At 37.0% G+C, this 13,054-nt stretch overlaps 1 protein-coding gene across 2 annotated transcripts in view; it reads left to right on the forward strand.

The window, feature by feature from the left end:
* The window catches only part of TMEM65 (transmembrane protein 65), a 46,288-nt gene that overhangs the window by 10,337 nt on the left and 22,897 nt on the right, over positions 1-13,054 (forward strand). The gene's annotated exons all lie outside the window — the stretch shown is intronic.

Raw genomic sequence — 13,054 nt, forward strand, 5'->3', positions numbered from 1 at the left:
AAACATGGTACTGGGTATTGGGGGTGCGTCAGAGAATTAATTCAGGAAAATATTCTCATGAAACTTACATATTTGAGAGTGGAAAGATATGAGAAATAAATAATAAAATAATTATAGATAGTGTGTGCTATTAGAAGTATAAACAGAAGGACCTTTACTTAAAGGTGATCTAGGAAGGCTTTTGTTTAGGTAATATTTAAACTGAAAATAAAGGATTGAGAAGAAGCCATTCATTCAGACATAAAGGAAGAGCATTCTCAGAAGGAAAAGCAAGTATCAAGGAAGGGACTTGGAGTGTCATAGAAGTTGAAAGAAGGCAAATATGAGTGGAACTTAATGAACAAAGGGTATGGGATGAGATGTTGGTAGACAGAAGCCAGATTAGTCAAGACCTTTCTGGGTGAACCATATGAAGGCCTTTTAAACAGGAATGGAGTAATGGTATCTAAAGAGCCCTCTGGCTGCTGGGGTTGCAGTCAGACACTGAGTGACTGAGCACGCTGGCTGCTGCAAACTGGAGGGCGCAGGCACGAGCTGGGACCACGCAGGAGCTGTCCCAGTGGTCTAGGCGGGCAGTGTTGGCGGCTGAGACGAGGGGGCCACGCAAATGAAGAGGAGGAGGCAGATTCCAGATAGACTTTCGAGAGTGATGTGATGGGACTTGCTGATGGGAAAGGAAATAATAAGTGATGACTTAGGTTTCTGACTATAGTGACTGAGTAAAACATGTTATTATTTACTGCAAGGGAGAAGACTGGGGGAAGAATAGATATGAAATTTTAGATACCTCTGTGAATATAAATGGAGATGTCAAGAGAGTAGGGGTGTGTGTGTGTGTGTGTGTGTATGTGCGCTTGTGTGTATGTATGTGTTTATACACTTAAATCTAGAGCTCATTGAAGTTTAAGCCGAAGATGTAAGTGTAGGTGTCAACAGTTGTATATAGATGGAGAAGATCTAGGATAGAACTCTGAAAAACAGTGATGTTTATTGGAAGAGAAGATGAAGATCAAGAGACATACATACACCTGTGGCCAATTCATGGCAGAAGCCAACACAATATTATAAAGCAGTTATTCTCTAATTAAAAATAAATTAAAAAGAATGAAAACTAGAGAGAGACTGAGGAATGTCTACAAAATTAGGAAAAATAACAAGAATAGTGTATTCTAGAAGCTAAGTGAAGACAAGAGCATTTCAAGAAAGAGGGAATGATCTGATGCTTTAGATAGTTCAAGTAAGAGGAAGACAGGTGAGGGGTGGGTGGTGGGGGTAAAGAAGGTTTATTGGATATAATAACTTGAAAGAGAGCGATGTATTTGTCAGTTTTGTAAGAATTATGTGGAGAGAAGCTGGATTTTAGTTGACTGCGGAGTGAATACCAATAAAGAAGGATTCAACTCTTTAAAGGGAACTTTGGACATAGAGGGCAGGGGGTGTTGGGCAGTATCCTTAGTAGTACTGAGGTTCTTTTTTCCCCATCAGTCAGGAGTCCTAAAGTAATTTAAACATATGTTACCAGTTTACTAATTGTTTACAGAGTCTTATGTAGAATTCTGGTTTATCAGAGAAAAATGTAATATCACGGGTAAGCAAAAGCATGCTCTTTTTAGCAGCATGGTGTAGAAAATATGCAGACCATTTAGAAAGTAATGTCTTTTCATTTCCTTTGGTAGGAAGCTTAGAGAAATCAGGAAGATGATTTGAAACTCCACTTTCAAATTAAAGTACCCAAGGACTAGGGGGAACATTTCTTTTCTTGGAATCTGTGACTTTGAGTGCTAAAACTGAATTAGTCTGAGGCAAAACCTACCCTAAGGGTGACAGTATTTTTGCCCTTTTCATAGATTAAGGCTTTGACTCACAGGAGAGATTGAAAAAGGGATTCAGATAGTTTCCTGTCCCTTCTGCAGCTTTTCCTTTCATCTAGATCTGAACCACTGAACACTTTCTTAGGGCTCCCTCTGTTATCATTTGTGTCTGGTAGGATTTCTAGTGAAAGAACCTGCAGGAAGGTGCCGACTCCCACAGAGTATTCATACCCGAATCCTTCACACCGACTCACTGACCATCAGTCTGCCTTCACCTGTTCCCTTACTATTCTAGCCGTCCTCTGCTTATGGTGTCCGGTTGCATCTGTCTCAGATAAACATGTGCTAACATCTCTTCTGTCCTTGCAGGGGCCTCTTCTCTTTTGATTTAGGCCCAGCTATTTGTTTTGTGACTTGAGTTCCCTTAAGGCTTACAAATAAATTATAAATTTGAATTTAGTTTGACATTGTTTCTCTGTAAGGGTGGGAGCAATGCTCTTTGTAGCTGTCTGTATTCCACAGTGAAAACTAGAGCCTGCTTCACCAAGTTTAATGTACATATAAAATCATCTGAGAATCTTACTGAAATACAAATGCTGTTTCAATAGATATGGGTTTGAACCTGAGTTCTGTGTTTCTGACAATTCTGTGTTTCTATGTTTCCCAGTGGTTCAGTGCTACAGGTCCAGGGGGGGCAATATTTTGAGTAACAATAGAGCAAGTGTTTTGTTTTTAAGGTGAGAAAGAGTTGAGGTCATGTAGATAAACTCAGGCATGCTTGCATTTTGAAAGGAAACAGGCAAACAGGTGCTAGAGCAATATTGTAAGATGTGGCATATTTTGTGAGCTGGCAAAATTTTATGTTTGTGTGTGAGAAAGATCTTATGGTTTCAAAAACATTATTATAGCATTTTTAATACTCAAAAGGGTTTGTTAAGGACATTACAGAAAGTGTGCATTGTTAATACTGATTTTATAGTTATGCAGCAATCACTGAGTAATAAATGCTGTATAATAGATTTATTCCTTGTTGCTCATCTCTTTTTCTTTCAAGTTATTACCTTGAATGTGCTGTTCATTGGTTAGTCTCATTTCTTCGGTAAACCATGCCCTCTGTCATACTTTTTTCTTCTGCTTTTCGTCAGCCTTTTCTTTCTGTATTTTCCCCACTCAATTTTATATTGCTGTTTTTCTTTTTTTAAATTTTATATTACTTTTATTAAAACTTAGAAACAACCTCAAGTTTATAGAAAAGTTTTACATATAGTACAGTATAAGCTTTTTTTTTTTTTTTAAATTCTTTCCCTCGAATCATTTGGGATAAATTACTGACATGATGCCCTGTCATCCCAGGCACAGGGAAGGTTCCTTAGGAAGCAGTCTCTGAGACAAAGCTTAACACGCAAGGAGTTCATTGGGAGTGCTGTCTAAAATTCTCACCAGGAGGATACTTCAATACTTTAATATCATGAGCTATTTCATGCTATTAAAAATATGAAAGATAAAATGTAAGGTCTTTCAGACTTAGAAAAGAGTGTGACAACTCCCCAAGGCATAGGAAAAATACTTGTTCTATACTGTAAGTTACATAATGAGACAGAGTGCTAGCACTGTTCAGGCAACTTTTGATCATTTAACTTTTTTTTTAACAAGGAATGAAGCACTTTTTTTTTACAGGTCCTTGTTAGTTATTCATGAAGAAAGAGACAAAACCAAGTTGAAGTACTGCTTCAACATAACTGGTCTATAATCCTCAAAGTATAATCCTCACCAGAGCCTTGAGTGAGGCAACGTTCTTCAGCTGAGGCAGTCCCCTCACAAGACTGTCACCGAGGGCTGTCTCTGGGAAAGACTTCAGGAAGCTAGGGATCGACTGCATCACAGTGCCCTCTTCAGCTAGCTTATATTTCCTACAAAGAACATTGTTCTGTATAAGCCACAATATAACATGGATAGATTCCTTCCCTCTTATAGTCGTGTCATTCCAGTTTTCACCAGTTGCCCCATTGATATTCCCCTACATCAAAAAGATCCAATCCAGAACCACACATTGCATTTAGATTTCCCTTTATTTGAAAGCTTCCGAAAGTTTCTCAGTCTTTCTCTTGGCTTTCATGACATTGATACTTTTGAGGATTATAGTCTAGTTATGTTGTAGCAGTATTTGGTTTTGTCTCTTTCTTCATGAATGCCTTCCAGTTAAGCATCTTAGGCAAGAATATCACAGAAGTAATTTTATGTTCTTTTTTCCATTCTGTCAGTTGCTCATGATTTTTATTTATTCCTGGTGATATTAACCACTTCTTGGTTAACCATGTCTTTTGAACACTGGACTAAATAGTATCAGTCTGATTTATCCACTGTAGAGTTTCTATTTCCCTTTTGTGATTAGTATTTTGTGGGGAGGTACTTTGAGTCTATGAAATACCCCATTCCTCATCAACTATTCAAGTTATGAATTCATATCAATATGTGCTCATGAATTCTTATTCTGTTTAATGGGTTATAGTTCATTACTTTCATTTTTGACCTTCCAGCTGTCCCATGCTTCACATTTTAAAAAAAGATAATCAAAAGAGAATTGACCAAAAAAAAGGTGAAAATGCAGCAAAGAAATTAGAAGTGGTAATGCTGATGTGATATTTTAATCAAATGTAAAAGAGGTTTTAGAAGAAATAGCTGACATTGGGAATATTCATACTGCTGTTGAACTGCTGCCATTCGAGAGACTCCAGATACTCAGCCAGAAGAGCTAGGAGAAGGCAAACGTACGGACATAAATGAGGAAAGGGAGAAGGTTGTGGTGAAAGGATAAAGACTTGCAGAGAAAGTGATTCTGGTAAAATTTTCACATTCAAGGAACTCTCTGAGCTATTTCATAATATTAAAAATATGAAAGGTAAAATGTAAGCAATTTCAGACTTAAAAAGGAACGTGACAGTTCACCAAAAGTTGTTTGTTCCATATTGTAAGTTATATGATGAGAAAGAGTGCTAGCACTATTGAAGCAACTTTTGATAATTTAATTATTTTACAAAGAATAAAGCACTTTTTTTATAAGTTCTTTGTTAGTTATTCATTTTATATATAGCAGTGTGTACCTGTCAATTCCAAACCCTAAATATCCCTTTTCCACCACCCTTCCTTGCTGGCTCCCATAAGTTCTTTTTCTAAATCTATGAGTTCGAAGAATAAAACACTGTACTGTAATTCTCAATGTGTCTAATATTTTCAGTTACAAATATTTTAGTCAATAGTTTTACTATTTAAAAACTTTCCCTTTATATTTATAACTACCAGTAAGAGAATTTTTTAATGTTTTGAAAGGAAATTTAAAAATCACAGAACAATGGTGATTTTTCCTATCAGTTACTAAGATGCTTTGCCACTTACATTGTCATTTTTATGTCCCCACAATACTGTACGAAGTGAGGACTGACCATATACTAGCATGTTTCACTTCAAAATTTCATATACATTTAAAGTTTTATACATATTTGTGTTATAGCTTGAATACATTGATTTAAAAATATTTTTAGCATGCAGGTATCCCAAACCTGAGATTGCCATTGTGAAGCGAGCGAAGGAGGTATCATCAGCAGAGACCCCTGATAGTTTTGGTACAGTACAGTATTGCAGTATTGATTGTTTGTCAGATGTTTATTGCAAGTGGAAGAGCATCTGTTTGACAGGACTTCTTGCTTGTTTGAAATAGAATGGTTTGATTATAGTGATAGTCTTTTTTTTTTTGTTTGCATCAGTGTTTCAGTGTTCCACTGTCTTTGGAACATCTATTTTTATTAGACCTGTGGATATGATTGACTAATAATTGCATGTTTAACTGACTGAAAGATTACATTTATGATCTTAACAAAAGACAGAATCACTAATATTTAAATAACATATTTTAAATGTTGTTGAAATAACCACAGCAAAGTGAGACAAAAGAAGCAACAAAGATGATGAATTTCTTTAGGGTGAAAGTAAGACAGAGGGACCACACACAGGGAAACCTTCAGAATATTCTAAGAGAAGCTATGTTTCAGTAACTGAACTTTAGTAAAATATATTTTATGAGTATATTCTTGAATAGTTTGAAAGTACGTTCATTGTAAGGCCATTCATGAACTTTTTTTATAGATTAAGTCTCTATACAGTTTGATGTCTGACTTACATTGTATGCTGTGGTGGTGGTGGAGGAGGAGGAATTGTGTTGAGTGTGTGTGTACGTGGGATGGAGGGAGAAATAAAAATAAATATCTCTGTCCATATTTTATTTTTTGATTACTATTTAATATAGATGAATTGCCTCAGAAGTATAACACAATGTATGGAAAGGCATAAGAACTATTTTATGCACCAACTGAAATTTTGTAAGAAAAAGTTTCTTAGACGGCATATACAATGTCAAAAGCAAAAGCTAAGCTGAAAGATCCTCTGAGAAATGGGGAGGCATGTAGTGTGTATGTACAAACATACACAGTTGTATATATTTTAATGTATCAGTGCAGTCAAAAATCTTCCAATTTGCTCTACTTTGCCAGTTCTAATGTTATTCTAAAATTAAAAATTTTATCTGAATGTGTATGCAGAAATTAAACATTTAATGAAAATATCCTTTGAAGAAAAAAGTTTCAATTTTGGATTATTCTGAAGATTGTTTTTAAATAATCCTTGTTTTAAAGACAATGTAGGGAAAAGGAATGATACTTATTCTATAGATAATGGCAAATGATATCACTAGGAGGTAAAGTGCTACTGAACAGTAACTAGTAGGATTTAACCTGTCAGTGATCACCTTTTGAGATTCAGTCTTTAATTATGTCCCCACTCACTGTAGTGTGCTTCTTCATAAATGTTTATGTGGTACGCCTCTATTTTTTTAATCCTACTAGTTATACAATAAGGAAGCAATATAGAGTCAGAATATTAGAGCTAGAAGGGATGCAGAGACCTAAAATCTTTGTTTTATGTAACATGAAACAGAGATATATAGGGTTTATGATGTACTCAAGGTTTGGTGACTGGTTTTATATGTGTATATATATGTATATCAGAGCAGGGATTAGTGTCGAGGCCTTTGAGTTTGTTGTTATTATTATTGATTTGTTTATTTGGCTGCACTGGGACTTAGTTGCATTGTGTGGGCTCTTAGTTGTAGCTTGTGGGATGTTAGCTACCCTATCAGGGATTGAACCTGGGTCCCCCAAATTGGGAGCATGGAGTTCCAACCACTGAACCCCCAGGGAAGTCCCGGCCTTTGGGTTTTTAGTTCAGTGCTTTCTTCATGGTAATAAATTACTTCAGGATTAGCAGGGGAGATTAGTGCTAGACTAGAGGGTATCTGATTTTGATGTTCTTGCAGGAGAAGATGCATGCACATCCTTCTACTCTGCCATCTTGACTTCTGTTTTATGGCATCGCATCTAGTCACATCACATCATGGCAAGTAGAAGGGAAAAAAATGGAAACAGTGGCAGATTTTATTTTCTTGGGTTCCAAAGTCACTGCAGACTGTGACTGCATCCATGAAGTTAAATGACACTTGCTCCTTGGAAGAAAGGCTATGGCAAACCTAGACAATGTTTTAAAAACCAGAGACATCACTTTGCCAACAAAGGTCCATATAGCCAAAGCTGTGATTTTTCCAGTAGTCATGTACAGATGTGAGAGTTGGACCATAAACGGGGCTGAGTACTGAAGAATTGATGCTTTCAAACTGTGGTCCTGGAAAAGACTCTTTGAGAGTCCCTTGGACAGCAAGGAGATCAAGCCAGTCAGTCCTAAAGGAGATCAACCCTGAATATACATTGGCAAGACTGATGCTGAAGCTCGAATACTTTGGACACGTGATGCAAAGAGCCTACTTATTGGAAATGAACCTGATGCTGGGAAAGACTGAGGCAGGAACAGAAGGGGGCGACAGAATGAGATAGTTGGATGGCACCACCAACTCAATGGACTTGAGTTTGAGCAAACCCCAGGATATAGTGAATGACAGGGAAGCCTGGCATGCTGCAGACCATGGGGTCACAAAGAGCCAGACACAACTAACTGAACAACAGAGAGTATCCAGTTCTGAAACCAGCAGAAACTATGTAATTTTCCCATTCAGAAAATGTTTTATTTGGTAACTATAATAGATGAGTTGATTTCTTCCCCTCTCTTTCAACTTTGATGGATTTCTTTTAATGATTTATATGAAAAAGAATGATTTCTTAGAAGAGAAAAAAAGCAATTGGAAAAAGTATTAGTATTTTAGATAATTGAGATTTTACTTCAGTTTTGAATATTAATACCTGACCAATGTTTTGACAGTGTTTTATATATTCATGCATATATAATGAATATATATACATAATGCTGTGTTTTCCTATTAAGAATTTACTCACTGAAGAGAAGTAAGACGAGGAAGAGAATCTGGGTTCTAGACACAATTGTGTGTCCTTGAGTAAGCACTTATTAATAACGTCTCTGGACCTAAATGGCTAAATCTTCAAAATGGAGAAATAGGTCTGTATACTATTATGTGGGTATAGTACACATGTGGGCTGGATAATTCTTCATTATGAATGACTCTTTCTTGCATTGTAGGATGTTTAGAATCCCTAATACCAGTAGCATTTCTCAGTCATTGGTGGTGGTGGTTTAGTCGCTAAGTCATGTCCAGCTGTTTGTGACCCTATGGACGTTAGCCCACCAGGCTAGGCTACTCTGTCCATGGAAGTTCCCAAGCAAGATTACTGGAGTGGGCTGCCTTTTCCTCTCTAGGGGATCTTCCCGACCCAGGGATCAAACCTGTGTCTCCTGCATTGCAGGCAGATTCTTTACCATCTGACCTGTCCTCTCAGTCATTATATCCAAAAGCAACCCTGCATTTCCCAGCATTTTCTAAGGTGAGGCACCATATTGAGAACCACTGGCAGACTGTTTCTAAGGATGCTTTCAGCTCTAACATTCTGTGAAACAATTCTTATTTCGGGAATGATTAAAAGGGGAAAAATGTAATACACTGACTGAAAAACTCTTCTCCCTCCTGATATTAAGCAGTTTTATTTTTTAAATAAATGTTTTCTAGCAATTTATTTCACCATACCCACACATATATCAACCACTTAAGATGTTCCAAGATGATTTTTTTTAATTCACTTTAAGTTTTCCATCTATAATATAATGTACCCATGTTATATATACTTAGTTATATAATTTTAAAATTTAGATTGCCAACATCTGCTGGATCATCAAAAAAGCAAGAGAGTTCCAGAAAAACATCTATTTCTGCTTCATTGACTACGCCAAAGCCTTCAACTGTGTGGATCATAATAAACTGTGGAAAATTCTGAAAGAGATGGGAATGCCAGACCCCCTGACCTGCCTCTTGAGAAACCTGTATGCAGGTCAGGAAGCAACAGTTAGAACTGGACATGGAACAACAGACTGGTTCCAAATAGGAAAAGGAGTACCTCAAGGTTGTATATTGTCACCCTGCTTATTTAACTTACATGCAGAGTACATCATGAGAAACGCTGGGCCGGGAGAAGCACAAGCTGGAATCAAGATTGCCGGGAGAAATATCAATAACCTCAGATATGCAGATAACACCACTCTTATGGCAGAAAGTGAAGAGGAACTAAAAAGCCTCTTGATGAAAGTGAAAGAGGAGAGTAAAAAGTTGGCTTAAAGCTCAACATTCAGAAAACTAAGATCATGGCATCTGGTCCCATTGCTTCATGGGAAATAGATGGGGATACAGTGGAAACAGTGTCAGACTTTATTTTTGGGGGCTCCAAAATCACTGCAGGTGGTGACTGCAGCCATGAAATTAAAAGACGCTTACTCTTTGGAAGGAAAGTTATGACCAATCTAGATAGCATATTAAAAAGCAGAAACATTACTTTGCAAACAAAGGTCCGTCTGGTCAAGGCTGTGGTTTTTCCAGTGGTCGTGTATGGATGTGAGAGTTGGACTGTGAAGAAAGCTGAGCACTGAAAAATTGATGCTTTTGAACTATGGTGTTGGAAAAGACTCTTGAGAGTCCCTTGGACTGCAAGGAGATCCAACCAGTCCATCCGGAAGGAGATCAGTCCTGGGTGTTCATTGGAAGGACTGATGCTGAAGCGGAAACTCCAGTACTTTGACTACCTCATGTGAAGAGTTGACTCATTGGAAAAGACCCTGATGCTGGGAGGGATTGGGGGCAGGAGGAGAAGGGGACGACAGAGGATGAGATGGCTGGATGGCATCACTGACTCAATGGACATGGGTTTGAGTAAACTCCGGGAGTTGATGGTGGACAGGGAGGCCTGGCGTGCTGCGATTCATGGGGTTGCAAAGAGTCAGACACGACTGAGTGACTGAACTGAACTGAACTGAGTACTGTCTCTATACCTAAAACATAAAAGTAAGATCTGCTTTTTTAAAAAACTTGTACTGTTAGTTTACTATCTTAGCTTTTTTAAAAAAGGAAAATCATTATACATAGTAATTGTTTTCTTTATTTTCCTTTGGCATGAAAGAAGGAAAGGAATACAGTTAAGCAGTGTATATAATTGTTCTAAATAGACAACTTAGACATGTAAAAGCAATAGTATGTTTGATTATCCTTAAAAAAAAAAAGAACTCCATGAAATGACAGATATAAGAGAAATAAATTACTGTATATCTAGTATTTACTATTTTTTAGATTTATTTTTATTTACTTGGCTGTGCTGGTCTTAGTTGCTGCGGGTGGTATCTAGTTCTCCAACCAGGGAGTGAACCCTGGTTCCCCCTTGCATTGGGAGCAAGGAGTCTTAGCCATTGGACCACCAGAGAAGTCCCAATATTTACTATTTCTTAAGCCAACATTAATGAAGTTAACAAAGGTGATGATCAGTTAGGCTCTATCATCTTCCCGGGGCTTTCCTGGTGGCTCAGAGGGTAAAGAATTTGCTTGCAGTACGGGAGAACTGGGTTTGGTCCCTGGGTTGGGAAGATCCCCTGGAGGAGGGCATGGTGACCCCACTCCAGTATTCTTGCCTGGAGAATTCCCATGGACAAAGGAGCTGGGTGGGCTACAGTCAATGGGGTCGAAAAGAGGCAGACATGACTGAGCCAGTAAGCATGCACATATCACCTTCCTCATCATTAGTACTGGCCAACTCCTGTCATCTGTTATACCACTGGACTGCCTCAGACCAGGAATTTGTTAGTCTCCCTTAAGTAAACTGCATTTAAGCCCCAGATTGCATGCTATGTTCCCCTGAAGTTTAATGAGTGACAATATTACATGATCTGAGTAAACATTTCTTTGCATGTTGCAGTAAACTTTTAAATGCTAAATAACAAAATCACACTGAAATACTTTTATTTGGTCTTAGTTAAGGAATGTGTTTAAAAAACTAAACATCATTTTGTAATTAACAGCCATTATTTTAAAAGGCAAGACCTGTTAATTGAAATTTACAAACTTAAAAAGTTAAGTTTTTTTCAGTTTCTAAAGTTTTTCAGTTTTCATTTCAGAATGTCAGGTTTTGTAAGTAGGTTAAGCAATAGCTTAACCATATTAATTTATTTCTTTTAAAAAATATTGTGTTGTAGCTTTATAAACCCTTTTGGGTACATGTTTGATTTTTTTGGCACCTGGTATGATTTGCTTTGCTTAAATTATTTTGAACAGCATGATTTGCATCTTAAGTTTGTCTTCTTTAATGCATTATATATTTATTGTAAATTTAACCTTACCTGTTGGAACTTTTGGTTCTGTTAAAAGTCTAAGCAGTTTATGTTTATATGTACACCTATTCTTTTTCAGATTCTTTTCCCTCCTAGATTATTACAAAATACTGAGTTTTAATTAAGTAATGTAATATGTCACACTGTAGTCAAGGGGTATAGTTTTGTTTTCTAGTGAAAGTGAAAGTCACTTGGTCATGTCCGATTCTTTGTTACCCCATGGACTGTAGTCTGCCAGGTCCTCTATCTGTGGAATTCTCTAGACCATAATACTGGAGTGGGTAGCCTTTCCCTTCTCCAGGGGATATTCCCAACCCAGGGATCAAACCCAGATCTCCTGCATTGCAGGCAGATTCTTTCCCATCTGAGCCACCAGGGAAGCCCACCACTTTATAAACACATTGTTTTATAGTGGAGGCTAAAATAAAGAAACTATAGGTGTTCCACTTACTTTCTTCTACCAAAGTATTTTGATTTTCAGTTTAATATATATTTCTTGCTAAAATGACTTACAGTCCTAAAAGATACTATAGAATCGTTTGTTGATATTGGACTGAAGCTTTTTAAAACTTACTTTTATGGGAAAATATAATTAAGGAAGGACACAGCATGACTTAGTGACTGATCGACGACAACATAATTAAGGAGGGGTATGCTGGCTAATTAAATTTCATAATAAACTCCGTGAACCTGTCCTCCTTATTTGTTGTGTTGAAGTCTTTTGTCAGTTAAAGTAACTTGGCATTGACTGGGGCTTGAAAATTTCTTTCAAGGATTTTGTTTTAATGACATTTTACCTACTTTCAGAGAGCATAAGAATATTTATAGTAAAGGTGTAACATGAAAAAAATTAAAATGTATCAAGATGGGAGTAATTTGGCCTGCTTTTTCTGAGAGAAATTTTGTAAAATTTTAGAAATCCTTAAACTTATGCCTTTTTTGGACTCAGTAATGCCACTTAGGAATAATCCATGTTAAAGAATTTTCAGAGAAACATAAAAAGATTTAGGTACAGGTTTATGTAAGTGTTATTTTTAAAGCCAAAAATAATGAAGAATAAATATCTAGTTAAGGGGATTAAACTATTGTGTATCATATAATGAAATAAAATACTACCAATGCAATTATTGTCTTAAGGAGTTAAAAGGGGAAATGTTCACCATATAATGCTTTGTGAAAATCACAGAATACAATTTTATGTGCACTTCTGTATTGAAAAAGGGCTTCCCATGTGGCACTACTGGTAAAGAACATGCCTGCCAGTGCAGGAGATGTAAGAGACCATGGGTTTGAAATCTGATCAGGAAGATCCTCTGGTGGAGGAAATGGCAACCCACTCCAGTATTCTTGCCTGGAGAATTCTGTGTACAGAGGAGCCTGGTGGGCTACAGTTTATAGGGTCACAAAGAGTTGAACATGGTTGAGTGACTAACACACATACAAGTATGAATAAAGAATGGCTACTTAACAAAGAAATACAGTGGAGAGACTGAAGAAAACCATGTCCCAGCAACTCCATTAGCCCAGAA

The sequence above is a fragment of the Odocoileus virginianus genome, chromosome 15 (assembly GCF_023699985.2).
Source record: "Odocoileus virginianus isolate 20LAN1187 ecotype Illinois chromosome 15, Ovbor_1.2, whole genome shotgun sequence".
NCBI classification, from domain to species: Eukaryota; Metazoa; Chordata; class Mammalia; order Artiodactyla; family Cervidae; genus Odocoileus; species Odocoileus virginianus.